The sequence below is a fragment of the Rhinopithecus roxellana genome, chromosome 4, assembly GCF_007565055.1.
Source record: "Rhinopithecus roxellana isolate Shanxi Qingling chromosome 4, ASM756505v1, whole genome shotgun sequence".
Taxonomy (NCBI): domain Eukaryota; kingdom Metazoa; phylum Chordata; class Mammalia; order Primates; family Cercopithecidae; genus Rhinopithecus; species Rhinopithecus roxellana.
Window position 1 is genome coordinate 43,863,904 of NC_044552.1, and position 16,633 is coordinate 43,880,536.

General features: G+C 41.4%; 1 pseudogene; it reads left to right on the forward strand.

The window, feature by feature from the left end:
* Nucleotides 1-7,747: 7,747 nt before the first annotated feature.
* On the forward strand, nucleotides 7,748-12,734 carry LOC104663151 (annotated as a pseudogene).
* The last annotated feature ends 3,899 nt before the right edge of the window (nucleotides 12,735-16,633 follow it).

Genomic DNA, 16,633 nt, shown 5'->3' on the forward strand with positions numbered 1-16,633 from the left:
AGTTTTAATTAGAATAATTTGAGATTCCTGCTGAGAAGTTTGCCTAAGGTCACAGAACTACTCAGAGATAGAAATACAGCACAGGAATCTCTATTTCTAGCCCAATGATCCACTTAGTTAAAACAGGGCTTATGTTATTCATAAAGCAATGTCATCAGTCACAAATCTAGTTAAGTAAGAGAGGAGTAAAAATTAGATATTAGGAGAAACAACCATTTATGTAATAAATGTCAGCCAATCTTTCTTTTTAAACTAATTTCATAATATTATGTATCCATTTCTTAGAAGAAAAGTGTATAAATTTAGGAAAATAATATAACTATTCTTGATTATCAGTTTCCTTGGTTGAAATGAAATTGCATTTAGAGTTAATTTTGTAAAGCTTCAATGGTGTCTCTAAAATTAGATGTCAAATAATAATAGATTATTATTAATTACACAGATCTTCATGATAATGCATAACTTCTGTAATGTATGGTGTTGCTTTATATTTTATTAATATGAGTGTTCAACACTGGTACTTTAATTCAGAAACTGCTTTTACTTTTTCAGGATTTGTATAATGGTTTATAGGGATTATGATACCACCTATATTGTTCTCACTTTATTGACTTATTTTAGCAAATGATTTTATGATTAATTTCTTCTTTCTAACTTGCCCTCATTCCTTTTCTTTTCTTTTTTCCTTTTTCCTTCCTTCCTTCCTTCCTTCCTTCCTTCCTTCCTTCCTTCCTTCCTTCCTTCCTTCCTTCCTTCCTTCCTTCCTTCCTTTCTTTCTTTCTTTCTTTCTTTCTTTCTTTCTTTCTTTCTTTCTTTCTTTCTTTCTTTCTTTCTTTCTTTCTTTCTTTCTTTTTTTTTTTTTTTTTGAGACGGAGTCTTACTCTGTTACCCAGGCTGGAGTGCAGTGGCACGATCTCGGTTTGCAACCTCCGCCTCCTCAATTCAAGTGATTCTCCTGCCTCAACCTCCTGAGTAGCTGGGATTACAGGCTTGTGCCACCATGTCCAGCTAATTTTTGTATTTTTAGTAGAGGCAGGGTTTCACCATGTTGGCCAGGCTGGTCTCGAACTCCTGAGCTCAAGTGATCTGCCCACCTCGGCCTCCCAAAGTGCTGGGATTACAGGTGTAAACCACTTCGCCCGACCTGCCATCATTTCAAGTCTCTAAAAAATCCTGAAAATTCATTATTTTAAGTTTTTCTCTTTACCTTTAGTATAAGAAGAAATAAAAACTCATTTTATTTCTACTTGTTTTGTTTGCTTACCCAGAAATATGTCTGCATAAGATATTTTATTTTAGAGTTAATTGCCAAATGTTCATTGAACACTTGCACATTTGATGGCACTTAAGTATTTTGGCACAATTTTTTTGTTCTTTATTGAGACAGAGTCTCACTCTGTCACCCAGGCTGGAGTGCAGGGGGACCATTTTTTGTAGACCCAGAGTCTGACCATGTTGCCTTGGTTAGCTCAAACTCCTGAGCTCAAAGGATCCTCCCTCCTAGGCCTCCCAAAGTACTGGGGTTACAGGTGTGAGTCACTATGCCTGGCCTTAGCACAATATTAAGCACTTCATAAGGCCTCAGTAAAAATTCATTTTATTTTTATTACCATTACTAGTGTGAGCAGTGCAATATAACTATAGATCAAAGTCTCTGTCTTCAAGGACAGATCTTAAAATTCAGTAATGGAGGAGAAATGGCATTTAGAAGGAAGATGACACACAAGCCAAGGCTATGTCCTAGTGTAACTTATCTCTGATGCCTTTGCCTACTTTCTCCTTACCTGCTATCCCCTTTACTTGATAACTAACAGAACCGAAAACTGAAAGTAACTGGGAGAATGTCTGCATAAATGTTAGCTCACAGTGTAATTCCTGGTGCTTGGGAAAATTCCAAATCATGAATATAGACTTTGACCAAGAGATCTTTGGGACAGTCAATATTATTCTTTAGAGAGCTGGCAAAATTTCTAGTCAATTTTAAGAAGAGGCCCTTGGAGTAATTCTAGAGTCTTGAGGCTACTTCAGAGATGAGATGAACTGTAGTTGTGTGTCTGAGAAATAATCCAGATAACTTTAGGCACAATTTACATTTCCTACTAACTCAATAGGCGTCTCTAAATATCCCCAGGAAATAGTCTGGACTGACATTTCTGGCCTAGCTTTATGCCAAACCTCATTGCTTAGGAATTGGAAAAAAACTGGTTTTGCTCTGAGGAAGTGGTATGTTTGGAGCATGAGGCAGTAACCATTTAACAGCATGTGGGGTCATTAAGATTTCATTAGCTTTTTCTGTGCTACCCAAGTCCACCAAATTTTTTTCAACACCTATTAAATGCCCAATACCATACTAAATACTTGGTTAAAACACATGTCATAGGTTCTTGTCCTTGACTAGCTTAACAATTTCAAAAGAGCAGGTTTTAAACTGTGTTCATTGCACTTTATGGTTCCAAGAAAGAAGCCCCAGAGCCAATACTGGGGTTGGTATAATTTTAGAATTGCACCTAGCACATAATAAATGCCCAAATTGTATTAGCCTTGTGGGTTTACAGTTCAACTGAAAAACTTTTATTGGCTTTATACAGTTGATTTATATTTATATATTGATCTTCTGAATAAGATTTTAGTTGAAAAAAGGTTCTGCTGCTAAACAAAGTTTGAAAAACTAATGATCTCAGGTATCTCATTTCAGAGTCTTATTAAAAGTTAATATAAACATTCCACAAAGACTTTACTCAATTTTATAATATTATAGAGTCCCACTTTTGATTAAATGAATGTCTATACAAAGTTAAAACATTTTGACAAATATGTATACTTTACTGAGTTTAGAATGGCCCAATTATAGATAATAGGAAAAAAGACTTAGCCATCAACATTATGATACTTTATGTGTGTCAAACCTGTACCCGTTTTTGTGAACATTATAAAAGTTAACATGTATTGAGTGCCAGGTACTATTCTAAGTCATTTTAAAATATTTTATGTCATTGTATCTTCATAGCCATATTAAGAGACAGGTACTATTTTATCGATGAGGTAATACCTTATTATTTTATTTTACTTTTTTTTTTTTTTTGAGATGGAGTCTTGTTCTGTTGCCCAGGCTGGAGTGCATAGCGCTATCTTGGCTCACTGCAACCTCCGCTTCCTGGGTTCAAGCAGTTCTCCCTGCCTCAGCCTCCTGAATAGCTGGGATTACAGGCACTCACCACCACACCTGGCTAATTTTTGTATTTTTAGTTGAGATGGGGTTTCGCCATGTTGGCCAGGCTGGTCTTGAACTCCTGACCTCAAGTGATCTGCCCACCTCAACCTCCCAAAGTGCTGGGTTTACAGGTGTGAGCCACCACACCTGGCTGAGGTAATACCTAAAGACCATAAATATTTAACATGACCCAAATCATGTAGCAAGAAAGTCTCAGAGTTTGTATAAAAACACAAGGCCGTCTGAGCTATTAAGTATTATTATCCCAATTTTATAAATGTGGGAACTGAGATCCAGAATTTTTGTCTTAGATTATACAGCTATTAACTGTCAGAGCTGGAATTTAAAATAAGATCATCTGACCCCAAATCTGGTATTTAAGAACTGCCATAATGGTTAGAAATCATTAAAACTTAGCAAAATATAAATTGGTTGTTTCTGATAATTGTATAAAGTGAATACTTGATCAAGAAGTTTAGATACATGTAAAACTATCTTAAAAAGCCTGAATAGACTGAATAGATTACATTTGGTGGTTATTAATGTATCTAAAGAAAGATTACATTAATCTAAAGAAATATTTAACATCTTTGGTGAGATATATCCCTAAATATTTCATATATTTATGATACTATGAAAAATATTTTTGGTTGGGCACAGTGGCTCACACCTATAATCTCAGTGCTTTGGGAGACTGAGGCAGGAATACCACTTGAGGGCAGAAATTTGAGATTAGCCTGGGTAACATAGCATGATCCTGTCTCTACAAAATATTTTAAAAATTAGCTGGGCATGGTGATGTGCACCTATAGTCCTAGTTACTTGGGAGGCTGAGGCGGGAGGATCACTTGAGCCCAGGAGTTCGAGACTGCAATGAGCCATGATTGCACTATTGCACTCCAGCCTGGGCAATAGAGTGAGACTCCATCTCAAAGAAAAACAAATATATTTTGAAATACTTAATCCTGATTATTTGCTGCTAGTATATAGAAATACTTAAAAAAAATTTTTTTTTGTATATTGGTCATTGCAATGGACTGGATGTTTATGTCTCCCCCATAAAAGTTAGTTGAAATTCTAACTCCTAAGGTTATGACATTAGGAGATGGGGCCTTTGGTGATCCCCTCATGAATGGTATTAGTGTACTTATAAAAGGGACCCCAGAGAGCTTGTTTGACCCTTTTGTTGTATGAAATTCCAGGGAGAAGATGTCCATCTACAAGGAAGTGGTCCCTCACCAGACACTGGATCTGCTAGTATCCTGATCTTGAATTTATCAACCTCCAGAACTGTGAGTAATAAACTGTTGTGTATAACCTACTTGATAGTATTTTATTATAGAAACCTGAACAGACTAAGATTTCTATCATAAATAGAAATCTTACTAAGCTTACATATTAGTTCTAGGTTTTTTTTTGTAGATTCCATATATTAATATTATCTATTTCTTTTTGAGTAAACTTTGGTAATTCATATTTTTTGAGGAAATTTAAGTTAACACATTTGTATCAAAGTGTCCATGATTGCATTTTAAGTTGTATATAATTTATCTATTGCTATGTAATAAATTACTACAAACTTAGTGGCTTAAAGCACACATTTATTATCTCTGTTTCTGAGCATCTCCTAGGAGTCTGGGCATGGCTTAGCTAGGTCCTTCGCTTAGGGTCTCACAGGCTGCAATTAAAGTGTCATCTAGGACTGGATTCTTATTAGGGAAATATATTTCTCCAAGCTCTAATGGGTTGTTGGCAAAATTCATTTCCTTGTGGTTGTAGAACTCATGGCAGCTTGCTTCTTAAAAGCCAGCAATGGAGAGAAAGAGAGAGAGAGAGAGAGAGAGAGAGAGAGAGAGAGAGAGAGAGAGAGAAAGAGAGAGACTAGCAAGTCTCTCATGTAACCTGATACATGTAAACAAGTGTATCTCATTGCCTTCACCATTGTGGGGCCTGGCAAGCATAAAATCTACAGGATAGGTGGCAGGCTGGGGAGCCAGGAAATAGTTGATGTTGCAGCTTGATTCTGAAGGCAGTTTGGAAATAAAATTTCTTATTTTTTGGGGTACCTCAGTTTTTTCCTAAGACCTTCAGTTGACTGGATGAGCCCCACCCACATTATGGAGGTAATCTGCTTTATCAAAAGTCTACTTATTTAAATGTTAATCTCATCTTAAAAAAGAAAAACAAAAAACCCTTCATAGCTACATTTAGGTTGGCGTTTGCCCAAATATCTGGGTACTATGGCCTAGTCAAGTTGACACATGAGATTTATCGTCACATCACCCAGCTAATTTCCAGATTGCTCAATTATTAACTTCTCATTTCCAATGACCTGCCTGCTCCAATTATATATCTATTCCAAAATTACATTTAGAGACTGAAAATCACCAGGCAGGATCTACTCCAAAGTCACTAATTCAAATAGTCCACTTCCTGACCAAAGTCCCTTATTATTTCAGCTTATGTGTTCAAGTACTTTTATGGTAAAAGTTTTTAGAAGAGATAAGAATCTTCAGGACTTTGATTCTTACTCTTTCCTCTATCAGTCAGGGCTCTTCCTTATCTATCTTGGATGTCATGGTCAAGTTCTTAAATTACTCTCTTGTAAAAATATTAAACATTATTTTTCTAACTTTCCGTCATATCTTCTTGGTGAAAGCAACATGGGGTGAATCCACATATTTTCTCCAAGCTTGCTTCTGGCTATCTGAACACTACTGGAGAAAAGACGCAAGAGTGCAGAATTCACTAAGAATTTATGTTCAACAGGCTCAATGGTTTTCAGTTGCCTGACAGCTATGTATTTCGTTCATGAGCTAAATTTCTCACTTTAAATTGACTAAAAAAAATACACTCTCATAAAACTTCCACATCCACCTTCACCTTGTCACTCTCATAGTATTTTTTCACCTCCTACGTCTTCAAGAAAACAAGAGCTCCTCTACAGCTAGCAGCAAGAGTTCTAGTTGCTGCTCACGCCTTCATGCTTAGCAGTAGTAATGGCTGCTTACAGTTGCTCGTCACTGGGAGTTTTACTCCTCCTTGTCAGTTGCCTTAATCCCTTTTCACATGTTGGTAAGTACTACCTTCATTAAGCTTTCTTTGATTAAACCTTTAGGTGTGCCATCTGTTTACTTATGTAACCCTGACCAATAGAAAATCTTAAATCAGCCTTTTGCCCTGTCATCTTCACTGCATGCTCCAGTTGCATACATTTTAACACAGACTTCTCTAGAGCTAAACCAGATATTAGGCCAAAGGTGAAAGACGTGGCACAATTTTCACCTGCATGCCCATGGCTGATATTATAGATCATGGCATGTATTCCTACTGATCCTTCCCACTTACAGCTAGGCAATTCATGAATAGAGTGGTTTAAATTTTGCCTTTTGCAAGTTGCATTCTTCCAAAGTAGTTTGCTTTTTACATAACCTCAAAATTTTCTGCCCTTGTCATTCTTAGTTTGATTAATGGACATGTTGTGATGGTTATAAACTTGTTATTTTTGTATTTATTAATTATTCACTTTTTGAATTAACCTGTACCTTAGTTTTGTAACTAATTGCTTTTTTTTTTTTTTTTTTTTTTTGAGACACATTTTTGTTCTGTTGCCCGGGCTGGAGTGCAGTGGCATGATCATGGCTCACTGCAGCCTTGACTTCCTGGATTCAAGTAATCCTCCCACCTCAATCTCCCAAGTAGCTGGGACCACAGGCATGTGCCACCATGCCCAGCTAATTTCTTTTTTTTTTAATTTTTAGCAAAGATGAGGTCTCTCTATGTTACCCAGGCTGGTTTGAAATCCCGTGCTTAAACTGGTTTTATAACTAAATCTTAATAATTGGAGAACTCTGAGTTTATCCTTGTGCATAAGAAGGACATAGGTATGGAAAAATTTATTGAATTTGCTTATGACAGGTTGGTATAAAAGTCCAATTACATTATAATAATGGGCTTATCAAATATTTATTAATATTCAATTACTGTTTTTTTTTAAACACAGTCTTGCTCTTGTCACCCAGGCTACAGTGCAATGGTGCCATTTCAGCTTGTTGCAACCTCCACCTCCTGGATTCAAGTGATTCTCCTGCATCAGCCTCCCAAGTAGCTAGGATTACAGGTGCCCATCACCATGCCCAGCTAATTTTGTGTTTTTAGTAGAACAGGATTTCACCATGTTGTCCAGGCTGGTCTCGAACTCCTGACCTCAGGTGATCCGCCCACCTCAGCTTCCCAAAGTGCTGGGATTACAGGCATGAGCCACCACTCCCGACTGGAATTTATGTTTTATTGTACATAATATTTATTTTTTGGATGATTGGGTAACAATGGTGCCAGTTTGGTGCAATCTCTATATGAAATGCCCCCAAACACAGTATCATTACCTTAAAGATTAGTAGAGATATGCATGTATTTACATTGCAACATTTACAGAAACCACATTTAGAAGATAGAGCATGAATATGTTCATGTGGAGTCCTTGACTGTATTTCATCTTACATTAAGCCAGGAGGATGTCTACGGTTATCTAGCGAGATGGCCTGCTCATTAAATGTCCTGGAGGTGCACTTTATCCATCTTTTGGTAGGACCTCTGCTATATTCCTACCTGTGTCCCTCCCACTTTCTTAGACTCCTGAAGAAGTTTACAGCTTATAAGGAAATGTTCTTGCCCTTCTGTTAACAGTGCACCTTCCCAGTAGACCGGATGCCCAGGGGTCCTGCCCCTGCCAAGCAAGTTTTCTCATTTACCAGGCTTGAAGTTGAGGCTGTCTTTAGTGACATCAATACAAATGTTTCTGTCATTATTTACTTGTTTCATGGACTTGATTCAACTAACATGTATTTATTACCCTTTATATGCCAGGCCATCTTCATGATACTGAATATTAAAAGATAAACAAAATGAGGACTATTTTTGCAATAAATTTGAAGTCTATATCAAAATTATGTAGAAACACATTAACAGAGAATTAAGTCTATGTTAAGAACAAGAAAACCCTAAAAATAATTTAGTGTATTGGGAGGCTGAAATGGGAAGATCACTTGAGGCCAGGAGCTCAAGACCAATCAGTCTGGGCAACATAGCCAGACTGTATCTCTACAAAATAAATAAATAAATAAGTAAGTAAGTAAATAAATAAATAAATAAATATAGCTGGGTGTGATGGCATGCACCTGTAGTCCCTGCTACACAGGAGACTGAGGTGAGAGGATTCCTTGAGCTCAGGAATTTAAGGCTGCAGTGAGCTATGACTGTGCCACTGTACTCCAGCCTGGATGACAGAGAGAGATTCCATCACTAAAAAATAGAAAATAATGGCCGGGCGCAGTGGCTCATGCCTGTAATTCCAGCACTTTGGGAGGCTGAGGCGGGTGGATCACCTGAGGTCAGGAGTTCAAGATCAGCCTGCCCAACATGGTGAAACCCCATCTCTACTGAAAATACAACAAGTAGCTGGGCGTGGTGGCAGACACCTGTAATCCCAGCTACTTGGGAGGCTGAGGCAGGAGAATAGCTTGAACCTGGGAGGCGGAGGTTGCAGTGAGCCAAGATGGTGCCACTGTACTCCACCCTGGGTGACAAGAGCGAAACTCCATCTCCAAAAAAAAAAAAAAAAAAAAAAAATTTGATACTGTTATGTGTTGCTAAATGATGCAGCTATATTCTGAGAAATGTGTCATTAGGTGATTTCATTGTATGAAAATCATAGAGTGTATTTACACAAACCTAGATTTACACAAACCTAGCTTACTACATACCTAGGCTATAAGGTATAACATATTGCTCCGAGGTTACAAACCTGTATAGCACATTACTGTACTGAATACTGTAGGCAATGGTAACACAATGATAAGTATCTGTGTATCCAAGCATAGAAGAGGTACAGTAAAAATATGGTGTAAAATATTTTTAAAAAATGAGGCCATGTGCGATAACTCATGTTTGTAATCCCATCACTTTGGGAGTCTGAGGCAGAAGGACCACTGGAGCCTAGGAGCTTGAGACCAGCCTCGACAAGATAGGGAGACCCTGTCTCTACAAAAGTTTTTGAAAACTAGCCATGTGTCATGGCATGTACTTGTGATCTCATCTACTTGGGAGGCTGAAGTCTGAGGATCGCTTGAGCCCAGGAGGTTCAGGCTGCAAGAGTAGTGATCTTGCCACTGCACTTTAGCTTGGGTAACAGGAGCAAAACCCTATCTCAAAAGAAAAAAATATGTATTAAAAAAATGCTACCATGAATGGAGCTTGCAAAACGGCAAGTTTTTCTGGGTAAGTCAGTGAGTGAGTGGTGAGTGAATGTGAAAGTCTAAGGTATTACTGTACACTACTATAGATTTTATACACATTGCACATTTAGGCTACACTAAATTTATTTTTCAAAATTATTCTTCCTTCAATAATAAATTAACCTCAGCTTACTATAACTTTTTTACTTTATCAACTTTATAATTTTTTCAAATTTTTTACTCTTTTGTAATAACGCTTAGCTTAAAACACAAACACATTGTACAGTCAAACAAAAACATTTTCTTTCTTATATCCTTATTCTAAAAGCTTTTTTTCTATTTTTACATGTATTTTTTACTTTTAAAGCATTTTTGTTAAAAACTAAGACATAAGTACACACAGTACCCTAAAACCTACACAGGGTCAGGGTCATTGATATCATTGGCTTCCTCCTCCACGTTTTTTCCCATTTCAAGATCTTCAAGGGCAATAACACACATAGAGCTGTCTGTCATCTCCTGTGATGGCAATGCCTTCTTCTGGAATACATCCTGAAGGACCTGCCTGAATCTGTTTTACAGTTAACTTTTTTCTTTAATAAATAGTGTACTCTAAAATAACAACTAAAAATATAGTATAGTAAATATATAAATAAGTAACATTTATTATCAAGTTTTATGTACTGTACATAATTGTACATACTATACTTGTATATGACTGGCAATGCAGTAGGTTTGTTCACACCAGTATCCCTACAAACATGCGAATAATGTATTGCCTTGCAACATTATGACAGCTATGATATCACTAGGCAATACATTTTTTTCAGCTTCATTATAATCTTTTCTTTCTTGCTTTCTTTTCGTCGTCGTCGTCTTCTTCTTTTTTCTTGTGAGACGCAGTTTTACTCTGTTGCCCAGGCTGGAGTGCAGTGGCACGATCTTGGCTCATTGCAACCTCTGCCTCCCAGGTTAAAGTGATTCTCATGCCTCAGCCTTCCGAGTAGCTGGGATTACAGCTGTAATTACAGGCATAATTACAGGTGTGCCACCATGTCCAGCTAATTTTTGTATTTTTAGTAGAGATGGGGTTTCGCCATGTTGGCCAGGTTGGTCTCAAAAACTTCTGACCTCAAGTGATCCAGCCTCCTTGGCCTCCCAAAGTGCTGGGATTACAGGTGTGAGCCACGACACCCAGCCCATAATCTTTTTTTTCTATTAACAAGTCTTCCCACTTTTATTTTCCATTTATCATGCTCATTTTTGTCAGAATCATAGCCTGCTTCTTTAAAATTGACAACCAAGATTCACTGGCAAACATCCTTTGTCCTTGGACCATATAATCCCAGCTTTTGCCCTTATGTGGGTTTTTTTTTTCCTCCCAAGCCCACAAGTTTCCTGGAGCCAACTTTTGCAGCTCAAAATTGTTCACGTGATTTTATACTTTATGGTTTTGAGCCATGAACACTTGTACAATGTTGTTTTGCCACTTTCCATTTTATGTGGGGATTATTTCCTCCTGGAATACTCCTTTTGTATTAGCCAAAGGAGTGAAAGTTTGTGTTGATTTCTTAGATGGTGCATGGGGGGTTGTGAACATATTTGAGACACAGAGATGGACAGATGGCAAGATGAAGCTGTCTTTTGAGATAAGAGGATTGAGCTCTGAAATGCTCAGGGTCCAATCAGCCTCAGGTGTAATTCTCCCTTCGTGCTTCCATAGGCCAAGAGTAGCTTGAGGGGGATGCAGAGCCTGCTAATGTATAAGGTAAGACCAGCCAAAGGCTAATGTCTGGGGGGTATGGGAGGGGCTCCAGCTCAGGCATTCTCTTCCTCAGATGGGGATTCTGGCCTCCAGAGGAGGTGGTAGGTGAGGGCCCAGCCCTCACCAGCCACTCAGATCACCTGTAGCAGCACCTGCCTGTCACTCAGCACTTTTAACAGGTGAGAACACCCCTTCCACCATAGACACACTTGGTATTATCACTGAATCCTCCACCCACCACAGTCTCCATCCAGACATCTTGCCTCCCTCATCACTTACCCTAATATTTGGCACCCACTTTACACTCACCCTCTTCTAACAAGCCTCAGCCCCCTGATTCTGCAGCTCCTGAGGTCCTGTCATTCCCCCCGCTTTGCAGAACCAGCCCCTCCACCCCAGCAGGAGACTCCAGCTGGAAGTGGAACCTTCTGAGCCCCCAAGGGAGGGGCAAATCTAAAGGGGAGCACCAATATTGAAAGCAGGAGGCCACAACTGATGGGGATAAGGGTCCCCAAACTCCAGAGCAGCCTGGCCAGGGCTGGGGCTCTCAGGCAAATACCTAAGACTGCCCATCATCACCCAGAACACCTCCTCTGAGTCCTGAGGATGAGGGGGATCTATGGGCAAAAGAAGCTATAAGCAGCAGCATCTTGAGGTCTAGCGAATAACTGGATTTGTTGAGTGAGATTCTGGACAGTTGGAGTGTTGGAGCCAAGAGTGCAGACAGCCTGAGACCAGGCCAGAGTTTAAACTGCTGTCACGGAGGGGACCTAGACAGCTGATTCATCCTGGTGGATGCCCTGCCTCCTCCCCAAGTTTTACCCTAATGGTCTATCCAACTTGCCAACCCCTCTGCCATCTAAAGGTCAACAACTTGCCTATCTCTCCACCCTGCCCAGCCCAATACACCAGGAAGAGCAAGATGGCAACTAGACAATGAGAAACTGCCAGAGGAGCTTCAGCCCCTATCCCTGCCTACAGACCTGCCGTCTCTGCAAAATACCTCACCTGTGGATGCTACAAGCTCCTCCTCAAGGAATCTCAAGTCCTAGCTGTCCTAGAGGCTGACCAAGAAGTCATTTCTCCATCTCAGTCCTCAATAGCTCCTGCAGACCCAAGTAGTGGAGGGGACCCCGAACACTCTCTTCTCACAGAGTCCTTAATCCTTTATCCCTCCCCTCCCTACAAGGCAGCCAAAGATTCTAGAGCCCAGATGAGCCCCAGTTCCAGGCTCTCCACTGTGCCCACCCAGCCCAGCCCTCCAGAAAGCCCCCAAATTCCAGCCCCTACAAAGTCCAACTTTGATATTGCCCAGACAGTCCAGCCTCTTGATCCTTCCCCAGATTCTAGTTCTCCAGAGAACCGCAGAGCCCAGCCTCCCAAGGTCCTGCTAGTAGAGCACACTCACTTCCAGTCACTAGAAGAACTGGGAGGCCTGAATTCTGTCACCTACAAGCAACCAGCAAGAGCCCCAGGCCAGGAGCCAGCCCCCAGAGTGGCTGATCTGAAGTGCTTTGACAGTTAAGGATCAAGGGTCGGGAGGAGACTCCTGTCCTTCAATAAAGCCACAAGAGTCAGAAGCTGGTTTTTCCTGGTGAATTTCTCTAAGGCCCTTTCTCTGGAGGGGAGCACAACCTACCCACCTCTCACCCTCCAAGGGCAGCCTCTTTAACTGGCTCCTAAAAGGGAGTTCCAGGAAGCCCCTCAATACCCTAGGATCCTTACAGCCTTACAATTCCTCTGCATTTGTGTCTTCCATCTTGGCTAATGACTCCACCAGCTCAAAAACAAACAAACTTTATTATACGTCACTATTAATTGTGTATAAGTATATAAAAGTTAGCAGCCCTACCCTCCTTTGCCCTCAGGAGCAGTCTTTGAAACACCTTCTTCCCTGCTATTCTTAAGAACTGGATGGATCTGATTGCCCAGAGAGAGCTCTACCTTTCCCCAAGGTCACACAGCCATGAAGTGGGACAAATGGAGGAGAGGGGAACTAGATGGGCAGGCAGCCCCACACTTTTCTTCTTGGAGTCCTGAGGGACCTAGGCCTCAACTGCATGGGAGAACTGAAAGAAAGAAGAGGGAGTTGTCAGGCCTGCCATGCACACAGAGGGAAGATGGTTCTACAAGTGAGGAGGTGGATCCCTAGCCCTGACACCCTCAGCTGCAGGCATAGCCGAGTGCCTGCCAGGCGGGTGCCCCCAGCCCCTCCTGCAAGTCCTTCTGAGCTGTCAGAGGTGGTGGCAGCTGCTGTATACCGGAAGCCAGCACCCGGCAGTCCTGGGCAGTGGCAGTGGATGCAGTGGGCCCTAGTGTTACCAGAAAGGGGTCTTGATCCGGACCCCAAGAGAGAGTTCTTGGATCTCGTGCAAAAAAGAATTCAAGGTGAATCCATTGAGTAAAGTGAAAGCAAATTCATTAAGAAGGTAAAGGAATAAAGAATGGCTATACCATAGGCAGAGCAGCCCCGAGGGCTGGTGGTTATTTTTACGGTTATTTCTTGATTATATGCTAAATGAGGGGTGGATTATTCATGAGTTTTCCAGGAAAGGGGTGGGCAATTCCCCTGGAACTGAGGGTTTCTCCCCCTTTTAAACCATACAGAGTAACTTCCTGACATTACCATGGCATTTGTAAGCCATAATGATGCCAGTGGGAGTGTCTTTTAGCATGCCAATGCATTATAAATGCATTATAACTAGCATATCATGAGCAGTGAGGACCACCAGAGGTCACTTTCATCTCCATCTTGGTTTGGTGGGTTTTGGCCAGCTTCTTTACTGCAACCTGTTTTATTATTAATTATTATTATTATTACTGTTGAGACAGAGTCTCGCTCTGTTGCCCAGGCTGGAGTGCAGTGGCGTGATCTCAGCTCACTGCAACCTCTGCCTCCCGGTTTCAAGTGATTCTCTTGCCTCAGCCTCCTGAGTAGCTGGGATTACAGGCACCCACCATGCTCAGCTAATTATTGTATTTTTAGTAGAGACAGGTTTCACCATATTGGCCAGGCTGTTCTCAAACTCCTGACTTCAGGTGATCCGCCCACCTCGGCCTCCCAAAGTGCTGGGATTACAGGTGTGAGCCACTGCACCCAGTTGCAACCTGTTTTATTTGCAAGGTCTTTGTGACTTGCATCTTTTGCAGACCTCCTATCTCCTCCTGTGACTTAGAATACCTAACCTCATGGGAATGCAGCCCAGTAGATCTCAGCTTCATTTTGAAGCGGCTACATTGTCTGGGGTATATACCTGGGGTTTGTTATCTGGTGCCAGGAAAATTTAGGACACAGACACACATGAGGAGTTTAGGAGCAAAGGTTTAATAAGCAGAAGAAAAGAAAGTAAAACAGCTCTGTTGAGAGAGAGGGGACTTCTGAGAAGAAAGACCTGCCAGCAGTGGATGGGCCAGATTTTATAGTCAGGTTTGAGGAGGCAGTGTTTGATTTACGTAGGGCTCACAGATTGGTTCGATCAGGTATGATGTTTTCATAGTGCTTGTGGTAAGGCTGGTTGCCCCATCCTAATCTTATTATGCAAATGGGCTTTCCAGTTAACCAGCGCCATCTTGTCTGTTCCTTACTGTATAGAAGAAGGGAAGATGGGCCAGGTGCAGTGGCTCAAGCCTGTAATCTCAGCACTTTGGGAGGCTGAAGCAGGTAGATCACTTGAGGCCAAGAGTTCGAGACCAGCCTGACCAACATGGTAAAATCCCCTCTCTACTAAAAATACAAAAAAATTCAGCCGGGCTTTGTGGCGCACACCTGTAATCTCAGCTACAGGTGGGTGAGGAGAAGCTGAGACAGAATAGCTTAAACTCAGGAGGTAGAGGTTGTGGTGTGCCAAGATGGTGCCACTGCACTCCAGCCTGGACGACAGAGTGAGACTCCATCTCAAAAAAAGAAGAGAAGATGGAGTCACCATCTTGAACATGATTGGCACAACTGCCAATTTATGTCTGCAGCTCGATTTTATAGGCTGCTCTTCATTAGAAAGGAAAAGTAATTTGGGGCTGCTTTTCATTAAAAGCACAACCTTCCCGAGGACTTCCATACCCTCATTATCTGCCTAAGTAATTTCTTCTTAACTCGTTTACCAATTTTACCCAGCCCCTATTCAAGATGGAGTCACTTTGGTTCAAAGGCCTCTGACACCAGTGTTCAGATGAGCTGCTACTCCTCCAGAGACAACTTGAAGTTGAGGGTCAGTGGTGCATGGGCACCCACCTGTTCCTTGCTGCTGGGCGGGTAGGTTTCCGCCTCCATCTATGCTTCTCCCGAAGCTTCTGCACTCGTAGTTCCAGCCCCACAGCCAGGAGCAGGGTGGTCAGGATGGAGAAGTCCACACGATAGCAGTAATGCCCCTGAGATAGGGCCCCATTGGAGCTAGAACTGGTGGGCATAATAGTGCTGCTCTCATTTACAGAAGGGGACCCTGCTGTGGAGGTTTGTCTCAAGGCTGGGCCTTAGCAGGCCCGCAGCAGAGGCAGGCCCAGGGCCAGGAGCAGCCCCAAGGCCAGGGTTCGCCATGGGCTGGGTGTCTGGTTGGCAGCACTGAGGAAGGGGCTTCTAACACTGTGCCCCTCCTACTGCATATCAGGACCGGAGTACCTGTGGCGGGGCACCTGGCCTGGGTGTGCTTGACCTCTCTCAGATTTCTGGTCCATGCCCCTCCACTATTATAATCTTATGGGACCACTGTTTTATATGTGGTCCATTGTTGACCAAAATGTTGTTATACAGTACTTGAATATAATTACTTGGAATTTTGGGATGGAGGATGAAACCAGCATTATTGTTTTATAATTTTTAAAAATAAACTTTAGTATCATTGATTCCTCAAAAGAAGACTTACACTGGAGAGGAGACCATGTCGCTCTGTGCGTCCACCCATGCCCATTGTCCTTCCGTGTCCAAAGACTTCATCTATGAAAGACAGCTGAGTGTTTCTCTGCTCCTAGGGCCATTATGCTTTACATCATGTGACTCCTGCTTTCCTGGGTCAGCTGACTTAGTTCAAGGATTAACCTTTGAGACAAAGATAGCTAAAACCCTGGCTACCAGCCCATGAAATGTTACTAAACTCTGCCCAGCAAGAATGGTCAATATTGGATGTTGACTAACTATAAAGCAGATCTCCCTTGGGAGTTTGGAGGGAAACTTAAGTGAGCAGAAACTAGAGACACATTGAGGCTTCAGAAGTCACAAGACAGTAAAAGCTAACACAGACCTTGAGGTGGAGAGAAGACAAGTGGAGAGAATAGTGCTGGAGGATACAGAGTTACAAGCAGAGACTGAAATCAACCCACTTACAAGTTGGGAATCCTTGTCATAGAAAGCAACAGAAGTTTACTGCTGAATGGATCTTTGCAGATGTTGCTGTTGAGTGGAAGAGCTGCTATCGGTCCTCTGCATTGTGTGTT